General features: G+C 33.5%; 1 long non-coding RNA gene across 1 annotated transcript; it reads left to right on the plus strand.

Moving 5' to 3' along the window:
• Positions 1-2100: 2100 nt before the first annotated feature.
• si:ch73-31d8.2 lies at positions 2101-5354 on the plus strand. Its single transcript, NR_170088.1, has 3 exons — positions 2101-2404; positions 4534-4731; positions 5150-5354. It is a non-coding gene; the product is annotated as a si:ch73-31d8.2 (long non-coding RNA).
• Positions 5355-22514: the final 17160 nt, after the last annotated feature.

The raw sequence follows: 22514 nt of genomic DNA on the forward strand, positions 1-22514 counted from the left end.
TAATTCAGGGGGCTAATAATTCTGACTTTAACTGTATGTTACACACACTGAATGATGAGGAGCATTGTTTCACTCATATTTTGAAGTGATCAAATGATATAAAAATATTAAAGAAGACACTTCTCATGCATTTAATATTCCTGTTTTTATGTTTACAAACTCGCAACTGGCGACACAGTGGCTCAGCGGGCAGCACTGTCGCCTCGCAGCATTTCTGTGTGGAGTTTGCATGTATTCTTTGGGTGCTCCCGTTTACCCCTCAGTCCAAACACATGCACTTTAGGTGAATTGAATTGTATGGGTGTTTCCCAGTACTGCGTTGCAGCTGGAAGGGCATGCGCTGTGTAAAACATGCTAGATAAGTTGGCGGTTCATTCTGTTGTGGCGACCGCTGATTAATAAAGGGACTAAGCTAAAAGAAAATGAATGAATGAATGAAACTCGCAACTCAAACATGTAAATCCAGAGAAACAGGACTATTTTTTTCTGTAGCTGTATATACTTTTTTTCTCGCTTGGACATCTTCAGCTGCTTGCAAAACCGGATTAACCAGGTTTGAATGCTGTGGGTGTTTTAAACCGTGTTTACCTGTAAACTTACTGAAAACAAAAAGTGCTTTCAGCTCAACTGCTAGTATTTTAATGAACGCTCATATTTACAACCCAGAAATATCAAGGGAATTAAAAAACTATCAGTGAAAATGAATAGATAAATAAAGCATCAGCAAATACACATCTTCCATGCAGTAGGATGGTATAAATCAGTGTTAAATCTAAGCTATGTGACATCAGGTGGTTAATACACTTCTTATGAAGTGCATCAGTGTTTTTAAATTACATGTGTGGACTTACAGTGGAAGGAAATAAACAATCCTAAATATCAACACAACACTGGACATAAGAGCCATTTTAAACCTATACATACAGGGTTCAACGCTAAGGATTTTTTCTACTGGCCCGATTGGACCAGTGGTTCAGATTATTACTTGCCCTTGCCCAAAATTTTTACTGGCCCCATAAAAGACAGAAAAAAGTTAGCCACATATATTAAATAATGCTTCACGAAATAATGTCAGGCGGTTCATTCCACTGTGGCGACCCCAGATTAATAAAGAGACAAAACCGAAAAGAAAATGAATGAATGAAAATAATGTCAGTAGTTGTAGAATTTAAATATTTGAAAAATATTTAGCAGTAAAATATAGCAGTATACTGAAAAAAGTGTTGCATGCAGAACTGTTGCAAACAATTTATTTGTGTTGAATTTAAACAAACAAATTAAGTTTATTAATGTTTAACTTAATTTGTTTGTTTAAATTCAACACAGATAAATTGTTTACAACCACCTTACGTAAAAAAATTGAGCAAATCCAAGGAGTCATCTCTGAATAATTTTTTTCAGTGTATGGAAAACGTGCACGTATTTTATTGCAAAACAAAAGGTGGCTGACTTAAAAGCCACGGCAAACTAAGCAAAACAGCACCTTTCCTTTAGCATTTCCTTTAACCTCATAATTTATTGTCGCGGTCATGTTGCCGTCTATTAAAATTTAGTGACAAGGCAGCACTGCCCCGATCGGGCCAGTAACAATCCTGTCCACTGTCCCGAGCATCTCTCACACTGGCCCCAGGCCATCGGGCAGTCCTTATTGTTGAGCCCTGACATAACTAACACACTGGAGCGGTAATCTAACTAGAACAACTACTAATAAATATAAATATTTAACTATACACATACCCTAAAACCAACTATGCAAGTACTTTTACATAAGACAGAATAATAAATAAGACCTGTTTGTAGTGTAAGATTAACATTGACCTTATTCAGCCTTTGAAATCATTCACTCACATTGATTTTTCAATGTTATAAACAGCTCCATGTTGTAAACCAATAGGTTAAGGCCATATAATCTGCTTGTTAAGTTCTGATGTATGAAATACTATTTGCGGGTCCATGCCGTTACTCATTTACATTGAGAATATATTTGTTTATGACCACCTTTTAGTTATATCACACATTAAAGTGAATTTCTTCTAAAATCATGGTGTACATGACGGTCTCTGTTCTTGCTGCATCACAGACAAAGGCTCTACACTTGCTTGGATTAGATCTCATTCAGAGCATTTGACCAATCATAAACGAGCCCTGTTTGTTATGAAGGCGTTTTGTTATTGTGTTTTCATGCATCACAAAAGAAGTGAAACCAGACGAGCTTCAGGAATTCACTGCTCTAGTTTTCAGGCATGAGGAAACGTACGTGAAGATTAACGCTTGTGGAGGAGGAAGTGCGGTGAGAAAAATCAGCTGTAAATTCTCAACCCGTGGCATTCGGCTGCTGGATCTGACATGCTGCACTTGTGTTATGTTTATCTTTATTCTGCTTTCAGGTTTTCAAGAACTCAAGGTAAGGATTTTAATGTCTTCAAATTTAGGGCTGTACTATATATATCGTTTCAGCATCGATATTGTAATGTGTGCATCTGTAATACACTGAAAACAAATAATTCGTTGGATTTACTCAATTTTCTTTTTGAGGTAAGTGCTTACAAGTTATTTATACGGGTTAAATTTGAACAAGTCAAGTTGAACATTATTTAATTGGTTTGTTTAAATTCACCCCTTATCAATTGTTTGCCGTCACTTACCTTAAAAAAAAATGAGTAAATCCAATGACTGATTTTTGATTTTGCAATGTTGAGTTGGGATTGTAGTTGATCAGAAACTACTGTTGAAAACATGTTGTCGTCATTAACAGTGTAATTTTAATAGAGTGTATATAAAGCCTGTTTCAAGCAAATGTATAGCTTTAACAAAGACTGATTTGTTGTTAATAAAATTAATCTAAGGCACTCAAAAGATGTGGGAAAAAAATATTAAAAAGCCTTTATTCACATGGCTAATCTTAAAAAAAAAAAAAACTACGGTTTTTGGCAGAGAGCTGCCTTCATCAGGGTAAAAGTGATCAGGCGCATCTGGAGTTTCTTTCAATTAGAATATCAAAACCAAACTTTAACAATACATTAAACAAGATCAACTCAACAATCAGCATTAATTCAGCCTTTAGCATTGATAGATGTATGTGTATGTATGTATGTATGTATATATACATAAATACATGCATACGTACATACATACATACATACAGTTGAAGTCAGAATTATTAGCCCCCCCTAAATTATTCGACCCATGTTTACTTTTTTCTCATAATTTCTGTTTAACAGAGCAGATTTTTTTCCAACACATTTCTAATCATAATAGTTTTAATAAATCATCTCTAATAACTGATTTATTTTATCTTTGCCATGATGACAGTGAATAATATTTGACTAGATATTCTTCAAGACACTTCTATACAGCTTAAAGTAATATTTAAAGGCTTAACTGGGTCAATTAGGTTAACTAGGCAGGTTAGAGTAATTAGGCGAGTAAATTGCATAATGATAACGCAGTTGCATTTTTTTTCTGAATGAGTACAATTGTTTGTATTCAATACTTTATTATTATTATTATTTTTCATTTTCCTTATCTGTAACGCTTGTATTTTGGCTTTTTTTTTTTTGCAGTCCACCTAGAATCCAACATGGAAATCGATGTTTTCTTTATTGGTATTGATTTTTTTTTTTTTAAATTCAAATGGCTCTAACATGCCAGTGTTATTATTTCTGTAATAAATATGTCTGTCAAGCAGGATCTTGATGGCTTATTGTGGGTATGTCGTTTACATGAAGAAATGTGTGTTACAAGTTAAACAAATTCTAATAAAAAATTATATTTTGAATTTAAATGGTTTTTGTCTTGCGTTTACATAAATTTTACATTTGAATAGCCAAAATTACAAGCTTCAGTCTTAGAAATGCTATCAATCGTGATTCATTTTCAAAAAAGTGTGATTAATTTGTAAATTTTTTTAATCAATTGACTGCACCAAAAAAAAAAAAAAAAAAAAAATATATATATATATATATATATATATATATATATATATATATTTTTTTTTTAAATAAATATATAAATAAATACATTTATATATATATATATATATATATATATATATATATATATATATATATATATATATATATATATATATATATATATATATATATATGTGTGTGTGTGTGTGTGTGTGTGTGTGTGTGTGTGTGTGTGTGTGTGTGTGTGTGTGTGTGTGTGTGTGTGTGTTTCTCTGTTTGAATTTGGGGGAAAAAAATAAACAGGGGGGCTAACACTTCAGACTTCAACTGTATATATTTGAAATGGTATAAAGCGTGTTTCTATTATGTTTAGAAATGTGTTGAAAAGAAATCTTTCTGTTAACCTAAAATTGGGGAAAAATATACAGAGGGATTAATAAATCTAGAGGTCTAATAATTCTGACTTCAACTGTATATCGCAGAAAAACAAAACATTACAATGTCAGTTTTTTTCAATATGGTGCAGCCTTATTTCAAATCAGCGTCTGAACTTGCTGGACTAGTTTATATTGCAGTGTGTAAATTATGTTGATAGTTAAACATGGTTTTTCCCCCTCAGAGGATAGTCATTTAATGTGAGTGCTGACGTACTGTTGTATGAAGATGACGATGATGGTGGATAGCAAGGATTTCTGGAGTTTGGATCTCTCAAACATCATGGTGAAGCAGCGATCGACGTCTTCTCAAACGCGTTACTCCATCAGCTCCTGCCTCTGTAATCTGTCTCGCTGTGAAAAAAATTCTCCTAAATTCACAGGTAAGATCTCTCAGGGTCTCTGCGTGGTCTTTAAGTCAGTTTAAGGCCTTTAAAACACATGTGAAATCAAAACTAACAAACTGATTCTGTTTGCTCATATTGCTAGTTTTGTGGTGAACAATTCACCTGTGCATGGCTTTTTCGCTCCCCCCTCATACACCCCCACACCCGGGGTTTAACAGCAGCCTGTACATATATTCATCGATTGTAAATCTCTGTTCTTAGTTAATACAACCTGCATATACGGTTATGTTCATAGTACATCTATGTATATATACAGTATGTATATACAGCATCAGAAAAGATCAGTTCTAATGCAATAGACACTAATAAGCAAACTGCTTATATTTTTGAGGGACATTTCAGATGTTTTGAAGTACTTTATGTGGGGACGTCTGATGTGTTTTCGCTCACACAGAGGTGCAGATGCCTGAAGACTCACAGGTCGTGGAGATGGCAGTGCTTGTGCTGGGAATTCTGCTGGGATTTGTGGGATTTGTGGCAGGAGTCGTTGTTATCGTAATGAGCAAACTGGAGCCGCAGGCGGTATGATCATGTCCTTCACACTGGACATCATTTCTTGATGCTGATTTATTGTATAAATAAAGGTTTTTTTTATTAAATATGTGTCTTCTTTTAAATCAGTTTGACAATGTTATTGTAATTTATTTCTTATCCAGAACAACTTTTAAGAATTAAGAATAAGGCAGACAGACAGAGAGATGGATGGATGGATGGATCAATAGATAGATAGATAGATGGATGGACGGACTGACTGACGGACGGACGGACGGACGGACGGACGGACGGACAGACAGACAGACAGATAGATAGATAGATAGATAGACAGACAGACAGATAGATAGATAGATAGATAGATAGATAGACAGATAGATAGATAGACAGATAGATAGATAGACAGACAGACATACACCCATGTTTTGGGTGTTTTATGGAAGGACGAACTTGTAATAAAAGCATAAAAATAAGCTTTAATTTTTTTTAAAAGCTATACATTTAAAAAATATTAAAATATTATTTAGAGATAATAAACATAACTGGGCTATTTGCTGTGGTGACTGTTGCATTTAGCAACAAAATAAATGTACAAATAAAATAAATATAACAAATAAAATACAAATATAATAACATTTTATGTACATAAATGGCTGCATTGCATTTAATAGGTTTCTAGCCTGGATAGGTAGTGAAAATGGAAAAGAAAAATGGACATGAAGACATTTTGTGACATGGTATTTTAATAACTGCCATTAATAAAATACAAAAATATATTCCAATTCTTTTTATTGTTTTATTTCATTTTAATATTAGTGTTCATTGCAAATGAAAAACCAGAATGAGAGTAAATTATATACCAGTCAAAAGTCTTGTAGTTTCAAATGAAATTATTATTCCAGTCATAATTGCTTTACATTAATAATAATAATAATAACAATGATAATTAATATTAGAGTGATTTCTGAAGGATAATGTGACTCTGAAGACTGCAGTAATTAAGCTGAAAATTCATCTTTAAAATTACTGGAATAAATGATTAAATTAAATTAAAAACTACTTTTGAACAGTTATTTTACAGGGCATTAACATTTCACTATTTTACAATTTGTTCTGTATTTTGCAGCCTTGGTGAGCAGGAGAAGCTTATTTTAAAATTTTTTTTATTCTAGCCAAAATAAAACAAATAAGACTTTCTCCAGAAGAAAAAATATTATCAGATGTACTGTGAAAGTTTTTTTGTATATATATATATATATATATATATATATATATATATATATATATATATATATATATATATATATATATATATATATATATATGTGTGTGTGTGTATATATATATATATATATATATATATATGTATATGTATATATATATATATGTATATATATATATATATATATATATATATATATATATATATATATATATATATATATATATATATATATATATATATATATATATATATATATATAATTTTTTTTATTTATTTTTCCATCCCCAACATGAGGCAACTTAAAGTTGATATCTCAAACGTTATCTTTCAGCAAGATTTAGTTTGGCTGCAGTACCACACATGACCACCAGTTGACATAAAATTTCCATTGGGGACCATACAAGGGCTCTCCCTAGGTTTTGAGAAATATATGAACTGTAATTTATCCTACTTTTGACAATATTTGTGAAGTAGACATTTAATTCTAAAGCAGTATGGGAAGGTTGGTGGTATTTGAATTGAATTTAGCGATATAAAAACAGATATAAAAACTGTATTTTACGCTTTCAAATGATAAATAGTTAGTATAGGCTCGTCTTTGTAGAATATATATATATATATATATATATATATATATATATATATATATATATATATATATATATATATATATATATATACAGTATATATTCAATATGCAGATTCTGCTAATTTTTTTTTACATTACCAATTTTATTTTTGATGTTTCAACATTATTTGTGTTTTCAACGTTGTAAGTCTATCACGCGCCTGCTGGGTGCATATTAAAATTAAAAACAAAAATCCCAAACTTTAGATACATATCTAAAAATTATTTCAGGGCAGCACAGTAGAGCAGTGGGAAGCACAATTGCATCACAGCAAGAATGCCGCTGGTTTGAGCCCCAGTTTGGGTCAGTTTGTGTTTCTGTGTGTAGTTTGCATGTTCTCCCCATGTTCGCGTGGGTTTCCTCTGGGTGTTTAGGTTTCCCCCACTGTCCAAAGACATGCTATAGGTGAATTGGGTAAGCAAAATGTCAGTAGTGTGTGAGTGTGAATGAGTGTGTATTGATGTTTCCCAGTGATAGGTTGCAGCTAGAAGGGCATGCTGGATAAATTGGCGGTTCATTCCGCTGTGGCGACCCCAGATTAATAAAGGGACTAAGCTGAAAAGAAAATCAATGAATGAATAAATTATTTCAATTTTCAACTGCATTTCAAATTCAGTCTATATTTAATCGAGGGAATGACCCATATAAAGCCCCACTCTGTGACTGATATACATCACAGCTCTTACATCATCAGCTTCTTTTATTTCCCAGAGATGACGAGCATCATCATATATTCATCCTTCAGTTCAGATCTCTGTCATGAACTAAGCAGATCGAGGTAATTAATTCATTCACAGTTTCAGCTCTGACAGCAGCAGATAAGCAGGCATGAGGGGAAAGCTAAGCTTAATTGCATTAATTAAATGAGGGCTGGATAATCCGCCTATGAACTCACGACTCACTTCACGTTTACCCTGAGCATAAAAAAAATACTGAATTAAAGGGGTAGTTCACCCAAAAATGAACATTAACTCTCTATTTACTGACTTTTATCAGTTTCTTTCTTCTCTTGAACAAATTATTTTTTTTTAAGTTGGGTTTTAACAATACAATCATAATAACTATGACATTGGATTACATCAAGTACAATAATAAACAAGGAAGCAATTTAAATAATAATACTATAAAAAAAATACAAGATACAGAGCCAAAACAATCAAAATAATTTTTTACTTTTACAAAATCCTTATAAAATTTCAGTTCTTACACTTTTTTTTACTATAAACATTTTGTAATGTAGTAATTAAACAATTTAAGTCATAAAGAAAATTATGCAAATTAGGTAAAGAAGAATTTACATTTGCGAATATACAGTTGAAGTTAGAATTATTAGCCCCCCTTTGAATTTTTATTTCTTTTTTTAAAATATTTCCCAAATTTCGTTTGACAGAGCAAGGACGTTTTCACAGTATGTCTGATAATATTTTTTCTTCTTATTTGAAGTCTTATTTGCTTTATTTCAGCTGGAATAAAAGCAGTTATTAATTTTTTTAAACATCATTTTAGGGACAAAATTATTAACCCCTTTAAGCAAATAGTCTACAATACAAGCCATCATTATACAATACCTTGCTTAATTACCCTAACCTGCCTAGTTAACCTAATTAAGCCTTTAAATGTCACTTTAAGCTGTGTAGAAGTGTCTTGAAACATATCTAGTCAAATATTATTTACTGTCATCATGGCAAAGATTTAAAAAATCAGTTATTAAAAATGAGTTATTAAAACTATTATGTTTAGAAATGTGCTGAAAAAAAACACTCTCTTAAACAGAACTTGGGGAAAAATAAACATAGGGGCTAATAATTCAGGGGCCTAATAACTCTGGCTTCAACTGTATTTACTCTTTTAAATAAATAGATTGCCTTTATATTCTGTTATGTTTGTCATGAGAAAAAGTAACAACTTATATCACACAGAAAAATCAGTGTTGAAGATAACAAATAAAGAAACATATAAAACAAAGCTGAAAACCACCGATGTCCCTTCCATAGTAGGAAACACAAGTATGTAAGTCAGTGGTTACAGCTTTTCTTTGAAATATCTTGTTTTGAGTTCAACAGAAGAAATGAAGTCAAATCGGTTTTAAACAAGTGAGTAGGCCAAGCATAAATGATGACAGGATTTTCATTTTTGGGTAAACTTAACCCTTTAACCAGATAATCGAGTGAAAATAATACTGGTGTACTGGTCGTACATTGTATAATAATTGTATCTGTCAGTAAAAATGTTGCATTATTATATTGCTATTTACTGTGGTGGGGACAGTTGCACTAATTTTTGCTTTCTTTCAGTTTCTCAGAGACCGTTTTTTTTTTTTTTTTTTTTTTTTTTGTGGAAACTCACAATTTTAATATAATAAACCCACTTCTTTTGAACACCCACCCACATTGCTATAATATGTGTATATATCATATGATAATACATGCAGAATTCAAACTTGAACAGAGTTCAAGTCAAACAAAGTCAAACATGACCCCGAGCAGGGGGACGGTTGCAACAACCCACAGCACAGGGACAGTGTAAAATGTAATAATAAAAAAAAAATCTAAAACATCAGGTTGGATTTTATTTTTATTTTATTTGATAAACAGACTAAATGTAAATTGGTTAAACTGTAAATATGCTAACTTAGCCATATTATTACAGACTATTAAAAGAACAAGCAATAGCCAATTATCAGGCCTAAAATAAAACAGAACAATTTTTTTGTTTTATTGAAAATTTAGACTAAACGTTTACTAAACTACTTCTTTGAACTTTTAAATGAATTATTTAATCAAAGAATTCATTCTTTAAAATAAAATTACATTGGAAATTTGATACAATTTAAATTGCACATTGGTAATATGACAAGCTTTAAAATGAATTTACTGTTGCAACTGTCCCAACTCTGTCAACCATGATTAAACGGCAGTCTATGCTATGTAGATACAATAGCTTTAATGCTTGATAGCTATATATATATATATATATATATATATATATATATATATATATATATATATATATATTTAAAGCTAGGAAAACAGTGTAGAAAACATTATACAAATGAATAATGTTTCACCAAATCAGGTTGGACAGTATGAGAAATTTTCTGAACATTAAAAAAATTATTACATTATAAAATAAATTATTTGTTTTACCTCAAAATGGGTTTTACACCAATGGCTGATTTCTCCCAGACTGAAGGAGGGTCTAACTGAGAATATGTATGAATATCATCACTCCTAGCTCATTCCCGAATGGAGGATGCCCCATGGTTTGTTGAAGAAGTGTTGACGAACTCAACCCACTAACAAAGATGGCACAACCATATATTCGAGTGAAAAGAAGACTCGTGTACAGTTGTATTGTATACGTTGTACGATTATTGTATCAGACAGTAAACATTTAGAATTATTATATCATTATTCACTGTAGTATTTACCATCTTTGTCCTAGGTGAAGTGTTGACGAACTCAACCCTTACATTAGATGGCACAAACAGATATTCGAGTCGAAAGGAGACTGGTGTACAATTATATTGTGTACATTGTAAGATAATGGTATCAGATATTTAAAATGTAGAATTATTATACCGTTATATACTGTAGTAGACTCTTTTTGTCCCAGGTGAAGAAGTGTTGACAAAATCAACCCTCTAACGTTAGATGGCACAATCAGATATTCGAGTGGAAGAACACTGTATTGTGTACATTGTACGATTATTGTATCAGACAGTAAACTTTTAGAATTATTATACTCCTATTTACTGTAGAATTTACCTGTTTTGTCCCAGGTGGAGAAGTGTTGACAAACTCAACCCTCACGTTAGATGGCACAAACAGATATTCAAGTGGAAGAAGACTGTATGATTGTACGATTATTGTATCAGATGGTAAACATGTAGAATTTGTATACTCTTATTTACTGTAGTATTTACCTGTTTTGTCCCAGGTGAAGAAGTGTTGACTAACTCAACCCGCTAACGTTAGATAGCACAAACAGATATTTAAGTAAAAAAAGACTGGTGAATATTTGTATTGAGTACATTGTAAGACAATTATATCAGACAGTAAACATTTAGAATTGTAATACAGTTATTTACTGTATTTACTTGTTTTGTCCCAGGTGAAGAAGTGTTGATGAACTCAACCCACTAGATGACACAATATTCAAGTGGAAATAAGACTGGTGTAGCCTACATTTGCATTGTGTACATTAAAAGATAATTATATCACATAATAAAAATGTATATCGCTATTTACTGTAGAGTTTACCTGTTTTGTCCGAGGTGAAGAAGTGTTGACCAACGTTAGATAGCACAGATTCGAATGGAAGACTGGTGGTGTACATTTGTACTGTGTTCATTATAAGATAATTGTATCATCAGATATTAAATTGTCGAAATTATGTAGTTATTTACTGTAGTATTTAGTTGTTTTGTCCCAGGTGAAGGTGTTGACGAGCTCAATCCGCTAACGATGGCACAAACAGATATTCGAGTGAAAAGAAGACTCGTACAGTTGTATTGTGTACATCATAAGATAACTGTATCATACGGTAAACATTTAGGATTATTGTACTGTTATTTACTATAATAGTTAGCCTACCTGTTTTGTGTTGACGAACTCAACCCACAAACGTTAATTAGATTGCACAAACCAGATATTCGAGTGAAAAGTAGACTGGTGTACACTTGTATTGTGTAGACCTACATTATAAGATAATTGTATCAGATATTAAAAATATAGAATCATTATACCGTCATTTACTGCAGTATTAACCTGTTTTGTCTGAGGTGAAGAAGTGTTGACTAACTCAATCCGCTAGATGGCACTGTGTTCCTACAGTCCACATTAGCATAACTCGCGCTAGTTTTGTTACCTGATTTGACTTGAGTAAACAAACGCAACACATTACCTTGAAACTTCAAGGTTACACGGTTGAATTTGGACTTTCCTCTTATAAAGCCTGAGATGTGGCCTGCTTTAAGACGGCACAGTGAGTTAATGATGCTCGCTGAGATGTTCCAGATGAAATAGCGGGTATACATTATTCATGGCCCTCGTCTTTCTGCATCATTGAAGTGTCATTAGCGTTTTCTGCTATTGATTTCATGGGCCTCGTGTTTTTTAGCTTGTCGTGTTTGAGTCTCAAAGAGCTTTTATAGAGGTCATTTAGTACACAAAATCGGTCATTTACTCTCATGTGCTTTGTGTTTGGAGACTGTTTTAGGGTTGTTGTGACAATAAGTGATGTATTATATCCAGTCATGAGTGCTCACATTATAGCAAGCATGTTAAAAAGGAATAATTGCAGTACATTTGTGGACTAACGAATGTGAAAACAGCATGTTTTTTTTTTCTTACTTGGTAATTTTGTCTTTTTCTCAGCAACGCTAAGGTATCTAAACATGTTTACTTGGAAAAATAACTTGGGTATTAACCTTATGACTTGAATTTATGAACAAATTATTAAAATTAAGTGAGTTATGCTTAAAAATAATTATAAAGCCACTTAAAAGTTGTTGTTAATGCTTAAAAGATGACAAAAATGTATTTAAAAATGTTTATTTTTTTAAGCTGTCAGATGTTACATAAGGCAATACACTGCAGGTGATCATAGGGGAGAAAATAACAATTGCCACACTTGCCCATGTTGATTGATTACATTAAAAGTACACCAAAAAATTAAATGTTCCTCATAGTTTACTTACAGTCATTACAGAGTTTTGTTCTTCTGTTGAACACAAAACGAGATACTCTGAGGAATGTTGTGGAAAAATTGATATTGACAGTCATATACATCCATAGAACAGAAAAATACTATGGAGGACAATAGCTGTTTTTTCCCCCAAACATTGCTCAGAATTATCTTCTTTTGTTTAAAAGAAGAAGCAAGTGTAGGATGAGTAAACGATGACAAATTGTAATTTGTGGGTGAACCCTCCCTTTGAGAATTGCACATCTTTTTTTTATTACACATTTTGTAAAATCCAGTATGTAGATGTGCAAGTAAGACATTATTTGCTAATTAGCATCTCTACTAACAAAATGTGAACATTGGATTTTACATACTGGGATTTTGGGTCTCTTTCTTTATCAAAATATGTATTGTGAATGAAATCTACAGACACCCATCGATACAATTTGATACAAGTGTATTTTTAATGTTTTCTTTCCATTAGACTGAACAGAAAAATTGAATTGTGCATTGTTTTTGTAAAATTACATGCTTAAATGTGCAAATAATTTTGTGCAGTATTTTATTAAATGCTAATTTGTATTGCCACTAACAAAATCTGAACATTGGATTTGAACTGGGGAGTAAAATAACATTATTATTGCCATACTTGCGCTTATTGATTAATTACATTACATTAAAAGGATACACTGTAAAACCCAACAGTCAACTTTATCAAATGAAATGAGTAAAGTTAACTAAAACTTGACTAAAAGTTAATTCTACTCATTTGAAAAGAGTTTTGAACTCAGTGTTGAATGGATTAAGTTCACAGTACTTACTTAGTATATTTTAAACTCTTATTTTGGTTTAACTCAAATAGTTTGTCGCAGTCAGTTTCCTCAAATGGTTTAAGTTGCCTAAACTTATTGGGTTTGACAGTACTCAGTTGGTTTCATTTATTGGGTTTACTGTGCTCAAATTGCTGTATTTACTCAAATGGATTAAGTTCACAGTACTCATTGGGATTAGTTTTTGAACCTAAATGGTTTGTCGCAATCGTTTTCCTTAAACAGTTTGAGTTACTGTAACTTTTTGGATTTTATAGTGTAATTTCCTCAGTTTACTCACAACCTTTAATGAGTTTCTTTTGTCTGTTGAACGAGATACTAGATCAGTGGTTCTCAAACTGTGGTACGCAGAGTAATCACTGCATAATTAAAGTAAAAAAATGAACACACTTTTAACCCTTTGACGCATACGAGAACACTTATGTAATCAGTAAAGTGATTTTAATAGGCTCAACTTTTTTATTTTATTTTAAATTTTCTAATGTTTTTATTCTATCACTTGAAGGTAATTTCATCACCATACTTGTAACGGTTGTTGGGGGCGTATCCCATGTTTTTCTATTCTAGTGTTGACTGGTATGGTTTAATGACTTGCTTTTCTGACACACAAAGCCTACTCTGACGCATAGTAAGTAGATTTAAATATAATGTGTGATAAATAATTATTGCATGTCTACTCCCCTGAACATTGGATTTTACGTATTGGGATTTTGGGTCTCTTTTTAAATCAAAATATGTATTGCAAATGAAATATACAGACAGCCTTTAGTAAAATTATATAAAAGTGTTTTCTTTCCATTAGACTAGAAAAAAAAAAACCTTTATAACCTTAAAACAGAGTCCAACAAAGCCCAAAATCTCAAAATTGAGAGGTTCCTGAAAAAAAAAAAGTTTCTTCTTGCCTTGACTCACCTTTATTTTGGTTACATTGTCAGAAAATAAGGCAATAAGTCTTATTATAAGTTAGCATCTCAACTAAATGCACTTGTTGTTTGCATTTATTTAAGGATAATGCATTTGCATTATTATTTCTTTGATATTATATTATTGTACTACAATCTGACATTGTGAACAGACCTGTGCACCATTGTTGTATTAGAATGCATGTAAAGTGAAACTCAAAAAACATTTGCACGTCAGCTACAGGAATAAAGGGTGGGTCAAGAACAAGGTTAAGGATACTTGTTAATTCCAGGTTTTTGGCTCCACAAAAGCAATGGTATGACAAGTTTGTGTCCCCCATCTTTATTTATTTATGCAGACTAAAAGGATATGCTTATTTTGCTAAGTGCAGGAATTAGCATGCAGCCTAATTTTAAAATGTAGCTAGTTTCATTTTGACTTGTATGTTGTTATCGATTGCTGCTGTGACATCTGCCAAAAACCTACTCTCTTTTCATTTCATCCTAAAATCATGCAATGTTTTGCATGAAGAGAACAGGTCCATTTTAGGACCATTGAGATGTTTGTTTGCATTGCACCAGTACGACAATTAAGCACTTAACTTTCTTCACATTTCTTAATCTGTTCAGATATTCTAAGTTTTGTGCAGATTTTATTCTTAAAGATGATTCTCATTCGATTCTCATTACTGTGGTATAGTTGAGGGAAATGTACTTAATTGTCATGAATACCATGAAAAATTTCTTAATGATCTTGAGCATAAAGTTTAACTACACTACCTGCCAAAAGGTTTAGGAACAGCAAATAATAACTTGACTTCTAGTTGATCATTTGGTATCAGAAGTGGCTTGTATGAAAGGCAAAAGCCTCTAGATTACGCTTATTTTACCAAAATAAAACATGATCATGGCTTGATTTTTAATTACTTAAATAGGACAGTAAGGTCTGACTTTGCTTAGACAAAAGCCTTGTCACTGAACAGAAATAATGTCCAGTATAGAATATAAAGTCATGATGCAGTGGAAACAGAATGAATATTGTGACTGACTGCCATGAGCTTGGAGGACTGCACCCATACATCTCTGCAATGACTCAAATCACGTATTAATAAAGTCATCTGGAATGCCAAAGAAAGAGTTCTTGCAGGACTTCCAGAGTTCATCAAGATTCTTTGAATTCATCTTCATTGCCTCCTCCTTCATCTTACCCCAGACATATTCAATAATGTTCATGTCTGGTGATTGGGCTGGCCAATCCTAGAGCACTTTGACTTTCTCTGCCTTCATGAGCTTTGATGTGGAGGCTGATGTATAAAAAGGAGCGCTATTCTGCTGAAGAATTTGCCCTCTCCTGTGGTTTATAATGTAATGGGCAGCACAAATGTCTTGATACCTCAGGCTGTTGATGTTGCCGTCCACTCTACAGATCTCTCGCAAGCCCCCATACTGAATGTAACACCAAACCTGATTTTTCCTTCACCAAACTTGACTGATTTGTGTGGGAATCTTGCGTCTATGTGGGTTCCAATAAGTCTTCTGCAGTATTTGTGATGATTGGGATGCAGCTCAACAGATGATCCATCTGAAAAATCTTCTGCCACTTTTCCAAATGATCAACTAGAAGGATGGGCAACAAGACTTTTGGCAGGTAGTGTATGAATCTGTTTTTACTGTGAAATATGATTTTAACCCAAAACAGCTTCATTTAGCAGACAATAAAAGCCAGCAAACATAAACTCCAAACAAATCAAATATAAATCATATTTATTATATTATACAAATTGTACAGATGACATTATCATGTTTGCTTGTCCATACAAACGATGAAAAACATGTTCACAATGGCACAACAGTGGCAGACAATCAAAGAAGCGACCTGCAAATATGGAGGCAGAAATGGCGAAATCCTTTCGAGATGCACAAGCACACTTTACACGTCTCTTACGGAGGAGGTAAACGCAGCACGTTTGATTCTTTTATCATCTGAAAAGCAAGAAAATGGACCATGAAATTAGGGCCATGTGAGTAAATGTGTGTTTGGAGCTATTATGATCCTTCCCTGCCACTGCAAAATGCTTTAAAGAGCAAGTTGTGTGTTTTTTTATTTTTATTTTTTGTGAATTTTATCTGTCATCATTGTAAACCAGTGGTCACCAAACTTGTTCCTGGAGGGCAGATTTTAGCTCCAACCCTAATCAAACACACTTGAACAAGCTAATCAAAGTCTTACTAGGTATACTTGAAACATCCAGGCAGGTGTGTTGAGGCAAGTTGGAGATAACCCTGCAGGGACACCGGCCCTCCAGAACCGAAATTGGTGACCCCTGATGTAAACAGTATAGAAAGTTGTTTATCAAAAATTGCATGATAGAAAGATTGTCTCTCATAAGAAAGACCCAATGGTCCACTGAAGTGTTTTGAAATGTGCATTTTTTAATCTGATGTTTGACGTAATCTCAAGTGAAACATGAAAAGAGGGTGGAACTTAGAGTAGCTCCTCCCATTAAAAAAAAAAAACAGCCAATAGCATTTTGTTTTTTCAAACAGCTATGCCACTGAGAGTGGTTGAGCTCATGAAAAGCAAATGAGAAGCGTCTTGAAGGGGGCGGGGCATGTCAGACACTTTGATTGGTCAGAAGATTTGATGAGAAACTGAGGGGATGTAAAAAAATTGTTGATATAGAAGCGACAAACTGCAAGCTTTTGGATGATTTTATCATGTTTACATTTTATTAACGCAAATTTTGTCTTTGTTTCGGAGCATTTTTACATACGGAGTCAAAAAAACATCAAAACATCAAAAAAACTGTTTTAATTTCACAGGAACTTTAATAAGTATTAAAATCCTTTGCCTGTTACTAGTCTGCGCCAATAAAAGTAAAATAACATATTTGCATAATGCCTGCTATAAACACTCTAAAAAAAAAGGGCGTTTCCTTTCTGACATGGAGTAGATGCCAAAATGCCAAATCAAAAGAGACATGATCAGTTGACCAGTCAGAACAGAGTTGGCTTATGTAAGAGAGGGGTTTACAGATCTGAAAGCCATAGTTCACCCAAAAATGAACATTTACTCACGCTCAAGTAGTTCTAAACTTTGATAACTTTCAACACAATTTTACAGCAGTTCGTAACTATTTGAATTAGTGGCTAATTTGTATAAATTCGTTCAATCTCATTGTACAAATGGGTTTAGGGGTGGGGTTTAGTGCCACGTCTCCTTTCAAAAATCTTCCATTTTTGTGCGACTGAACTCTAGCCACATTTCTGTTTGACTGAACTTGTATAAGTTATTCGTATGAATTAGCCACATTTCTGTATGACTGAACTCGTATAAATTAGTATTAATTAGCCACATGTAAGTATGACTGAACTCGTAAAAATTCGTATGAATTAGCCACATTTCAGTATGACTGACCTCGAAGAAATTCGTACGATTTAGCCACATTTCAGTATGACTGACCTCGAAGAAATTCGTACGATTTAGCCACATTTCATTATGACTGAACTTGTATAAATTTGTACGAATTAGCCACATTTCATTATGACTGAACTCGTATGAATTTGTACGAATTAGCCTCGTTTTAGTATGACTGAACTCGTATAAATTTATATGAACTAGCCACGTTTTAGTATGACTGAACTCATATAAATTTGTATGAATTAGCCACGTTTCAGTATGACCGAACTCATATAAATTTGTACGAATTAGCCATGTTTTAGTATGACTGACCTCGAAGAAATTCGTACGATTTAGCCACATTTCTGTATGACTGAACTTGTATAAATTTTTTCGAATTAGCCATGTTTCAGTATGACCGAACTCATATAAATTTGAACGAATTAGCCACATTTCTGTATGACTGACCTTGTATAAATTTATATGAATTAGCCACGTTTTAGTATGACTGAACTCGTATAAATTTGTATGAATTAGCCACGTTTCTGTATGACCGAACTCATATAAATTTGAACGAATTAGCCACATGTCAGTTTGACTGACCTCGTATAAATTTGTACGAATTAGCCATGTTTTAGTATGACTGAACTCGTATAAATTTGTACGAATCAGCCACGTTTCAGTATGACCGAACTCATATAAATTTGTACGAATTACCCACATTTCAGTATGACTGAACTCGTATAAATTTGTATGAATTAGCCACATTTCAGTATGACTGACCTCGTAAAAATTTATATGAATTAGCCACGTTTTAGTATGACTGAAGTCGTATAAATTTGTACGAATTAGCCACGTTTCCGAATGACCGAACTCATAAATTTGAACGAATTAGCCACATTTCTGTATGACTGACCTCGTATAAATTTATATGAATTAGCCACGTTTTAGTATGACTGAACTCGTATAAATTTGCACGAATTAGCCACGTTTCAGTATGACCGAACTCATATAAATTTGTACGAATTAGCCACATTTCAGTATGACCAAACTCATATAAATTTGTACGAATTAGCCATGTTTTAGTATGACTGACCTCGAAGAAATTCGTACGATTTAGCCACATTTCTGTATGACTGAACTTGTATAAATTTGTACGAATTAGCCACATTTCAGTATGACTGACCTCGAAGAAATTCGTACGATTTAGCCACATTTCTGTATGACCGAACTCATATAAATTTGAACGAATTAGCCACATTTCTGTATGACTGACCTCGTAAAAATTTATATGAATTAGCCATATTTAAGTATGACTAAATTCGTATAAATTTGTACGAATTAGCCACGTTTTAGTATCACCGTACTCATATAAATTTGTACGAATTAGCCACATTTCAGTATGACCGAACTCGTATAAATTTGTATGAATTAGCCACATTTCTGTCCGACTGAACTCGTATAAATTTGTACGAATTAGCCACATTTCTGTATGAGTTTACTAGAATTATTTGGATTGAATTAGCACATTTTTGCTATTTCGTTAATAGTTACACTTGCCTATAAGATCAAGAGGTGTATAGAAGGCAATGGCTGTTTTCCAACATTATTATGTATACCTTTCTTTGTGTCAAACAGATGAAAGAAATTCAAACAGGTTTGAAACAAGAGGAAGATGGGCAAATAATGACAGAATTTTTAATTTTTTGCTGAACTATGCCCTAAGCCTTGAACTGATTCAAACAAACTATATGAAAATGACAAGGTTTTCTGACCTAATATGCATTTAAAGCTGTTTAAATGTATACAATATTAGGACACTTTAAAATACTATACGGCCTGCTCTTTAAAATCCGTATTTAACTGAAGAACTGGCACATTTCTGAGGATAAGAGTTCGAGGACACAAGGGTCAACCGGTGCATAAGTCACGCCTCGACCCATCCATACTGAAGAGGAGGGGAAATATTGCTCAGCATCTTTTGCTCGTCCTGCCTCATACTTTCCTCCACATCCTTGTTTTTCCCCTAACAGCTCATTTGATGAGACCTCTCACCAACCCACAGACTGACCCGGAGAGCCCAGACCGGACCTATAGCGTCCATAAATCCGCTGATGTCATGCCTGCATTGTGTGCATTTGGATCCGCATGGTGGGCGGTGAACATCAAGTATGTCGCTTTTACACACTGCTAAACATTCATCACTGCCAGCTGGTTAAAGCACACATTTAACAAAGACATAATTTTATTCTTTAAAGTCTTTAAGAAGCGTGTAGCTGCTGCGCGTGTTTGTTTAACTGGGTTTGAGGGTGGAATAAAAGGCTGTGTTTGAAATAGCATACTAAAATACTGGCGTTTTTACAGTGTGGGATTTGTAATGTACACCAATATTTACCCTACTCTTGCAATATAACTAAAATAAGTCTCTTATGGACACCAAGGGTGCATTAATTTCATCACAAGTTCAGTAAATTATTGTTTTTTTATTTTAATGTTTATGAAATTTAATTTATTCCTGTGAAGCAAACCTGTAATTTTAGCATCATTACTCCAGTTTTTAAGTATCACATGATCCAACATTCCCTATACACTCACCGGCCACTTTATTAAGTACACCTGTCCAACAGCTTGTTATTGCAAATTTCTAATCAGCCAATCACATGGCAGCAACTCAATGCATTTAGGCACGTAGACATGGTCAAGAAGATCTGCTGCAGTTCAAACCAAGCATCAGAATGGGGAACAAATGTGATTTAAGTGACTATGAACATGGTTGTTGGTGCCAGACGGGCTGGTCTGAGTATTTCAGAAACTGCTGATCTACTGGCATTTTCACGCACAACCATTACTAGGGTTTACGGAGAATGGTCCAAGAAAATATCCAGTAAGCGGCAGTTCTGTAGGCGCATATGCCTTGTTGATGTCAGAGGAGAATGGCCAGACTGGTTCGAGCTGATAGAAAGGCAACAGTTACTCAAATAATCACTCGTTACAACCGAGGTCTGTAGAAAAGCATCTCTGAACGTACAACACGTCCAACCTTGAGGCAGATGGGCTACAGCAGCAGAAGACCACACCGGGTGCCACTCCTGTCCGCTAAGAACAGGAAACTGAGGCTACAATTCACACAGGCTCACCAAAACTGGACAATAGAAGATTGGAAAAACGCTGCCTGGTCTGATGAGTCTCAATTTCTGCTGCGACATTCGGATGGTCGGGTCAAAATTTGTGATCAACACCATGAAAGCATAGATCCATCCTGCCTTGTAAAAACAGTTCAGGCTGCTGGTGGTGGTGTAATGGTGTGGGGGTATATTTCCTTGGCACATTTTGGGCCCATTAGTACCAATTGAGCATCGTGTCAATGCCACAGCCTACCTGAGTGTTATTGCTGACCATGTCCATCCATTTATGACCGCAGTGTACCCTTTAGGACCACAGTGTACCAAAAGGGAGTCTAACTTGGTACTAGTAAGGTGTACCTAATAAAGTGGCCAGTGAGTATATACATTAAAAAAAATGCATGGATCCACACAATTCATTCATGTTGTGAAAGCACAAATCGATAAGTTATAAGTTATTACAAATCAAAAGTTAACACTTTTAACAAATTTATCTAGCTTGAACATAAAACAATTAAGTTGTCCCAATGAAATCTTATGAATTGTGTTTCAGCTCATTTTAGATAGATAGTTTGCACAAGTTAAAATACTTTTTTGATTGTATATTAATTGATTAATTATTATGAATATCTGTGCTGCTCCATACGTTTATTGAAATATGTGACACCTTTTTAAAAATCATACTTTAATAAACTGAAATTTGTAGGACTTATTTGAAAAACAAAAATATATTGTAACATCATAAGTCACTTTTGGTCATCTTAATGCATTCTTGCTGAGTAAAATTATTAATTTCTTTACACATTTAAGCAGTGCATATATTCCACCATGCACTGCACTAAAACCAATGCCTTATAATTATTTCTAATACTTAATACTGATGAATATTGCCTAATACTGATTTTGTCAGTAAATTTGACAACTCAAGGTCGTGATTTAACAGTGATTTAAGCTCCATTCAAGGTATAGTTCAACAACAACAACAAAAAAATTAAAATTTACCCTTGTTTCCAAACCAATTTGATGTTTTTCCATCTGTTTATGGTAGCAAAACTACTATAAAAGTTGATGGCGATTAGTTTTGAACATTCTTCAAAGTATCCTCTTGTATTCATCTGAAGAAAGATACTCAAACAGGTTTTGAACAAGTAGAAGGTGAGCAAATTATGACATTTTTTTGCGTGAACTACCCCTTTAAGGCCTGAAAATCATGAAAAGTAGGCATCACACAATAATAGTCTGTTCTGAGCACAGTCAAGGAACTCAATCTAGATAATAGAGAACACAGGGAGAGTTTATCAGAGCAGATGCTGACAGTAGAGCAGTACTGTATGCAAACTAGCACATACTGTAACATAATTACTATCTGTCAGCGATAAGCAGGCCCACACTGAGTCTTCGCTCTCAGATGTCCACAGGAATTCAAACGCCCATCATTCACATACTCTTGTGTGTGTGTTTATTAGATGTT

This window comes from Danio rerio, chromosome 16 (assembly GCF_049306965.1).
Source record: "Danio rerio strain Tuebingen ecotype United States chromosome 16, GRCz12tu, whole genome shotgun sequence".
NCBI classification, from domain to species: Eukaryota; Metazoa; Chordata; class Actinopteri; order Cypriniformes; family Danionidae; genus Danio; species Danio rerio.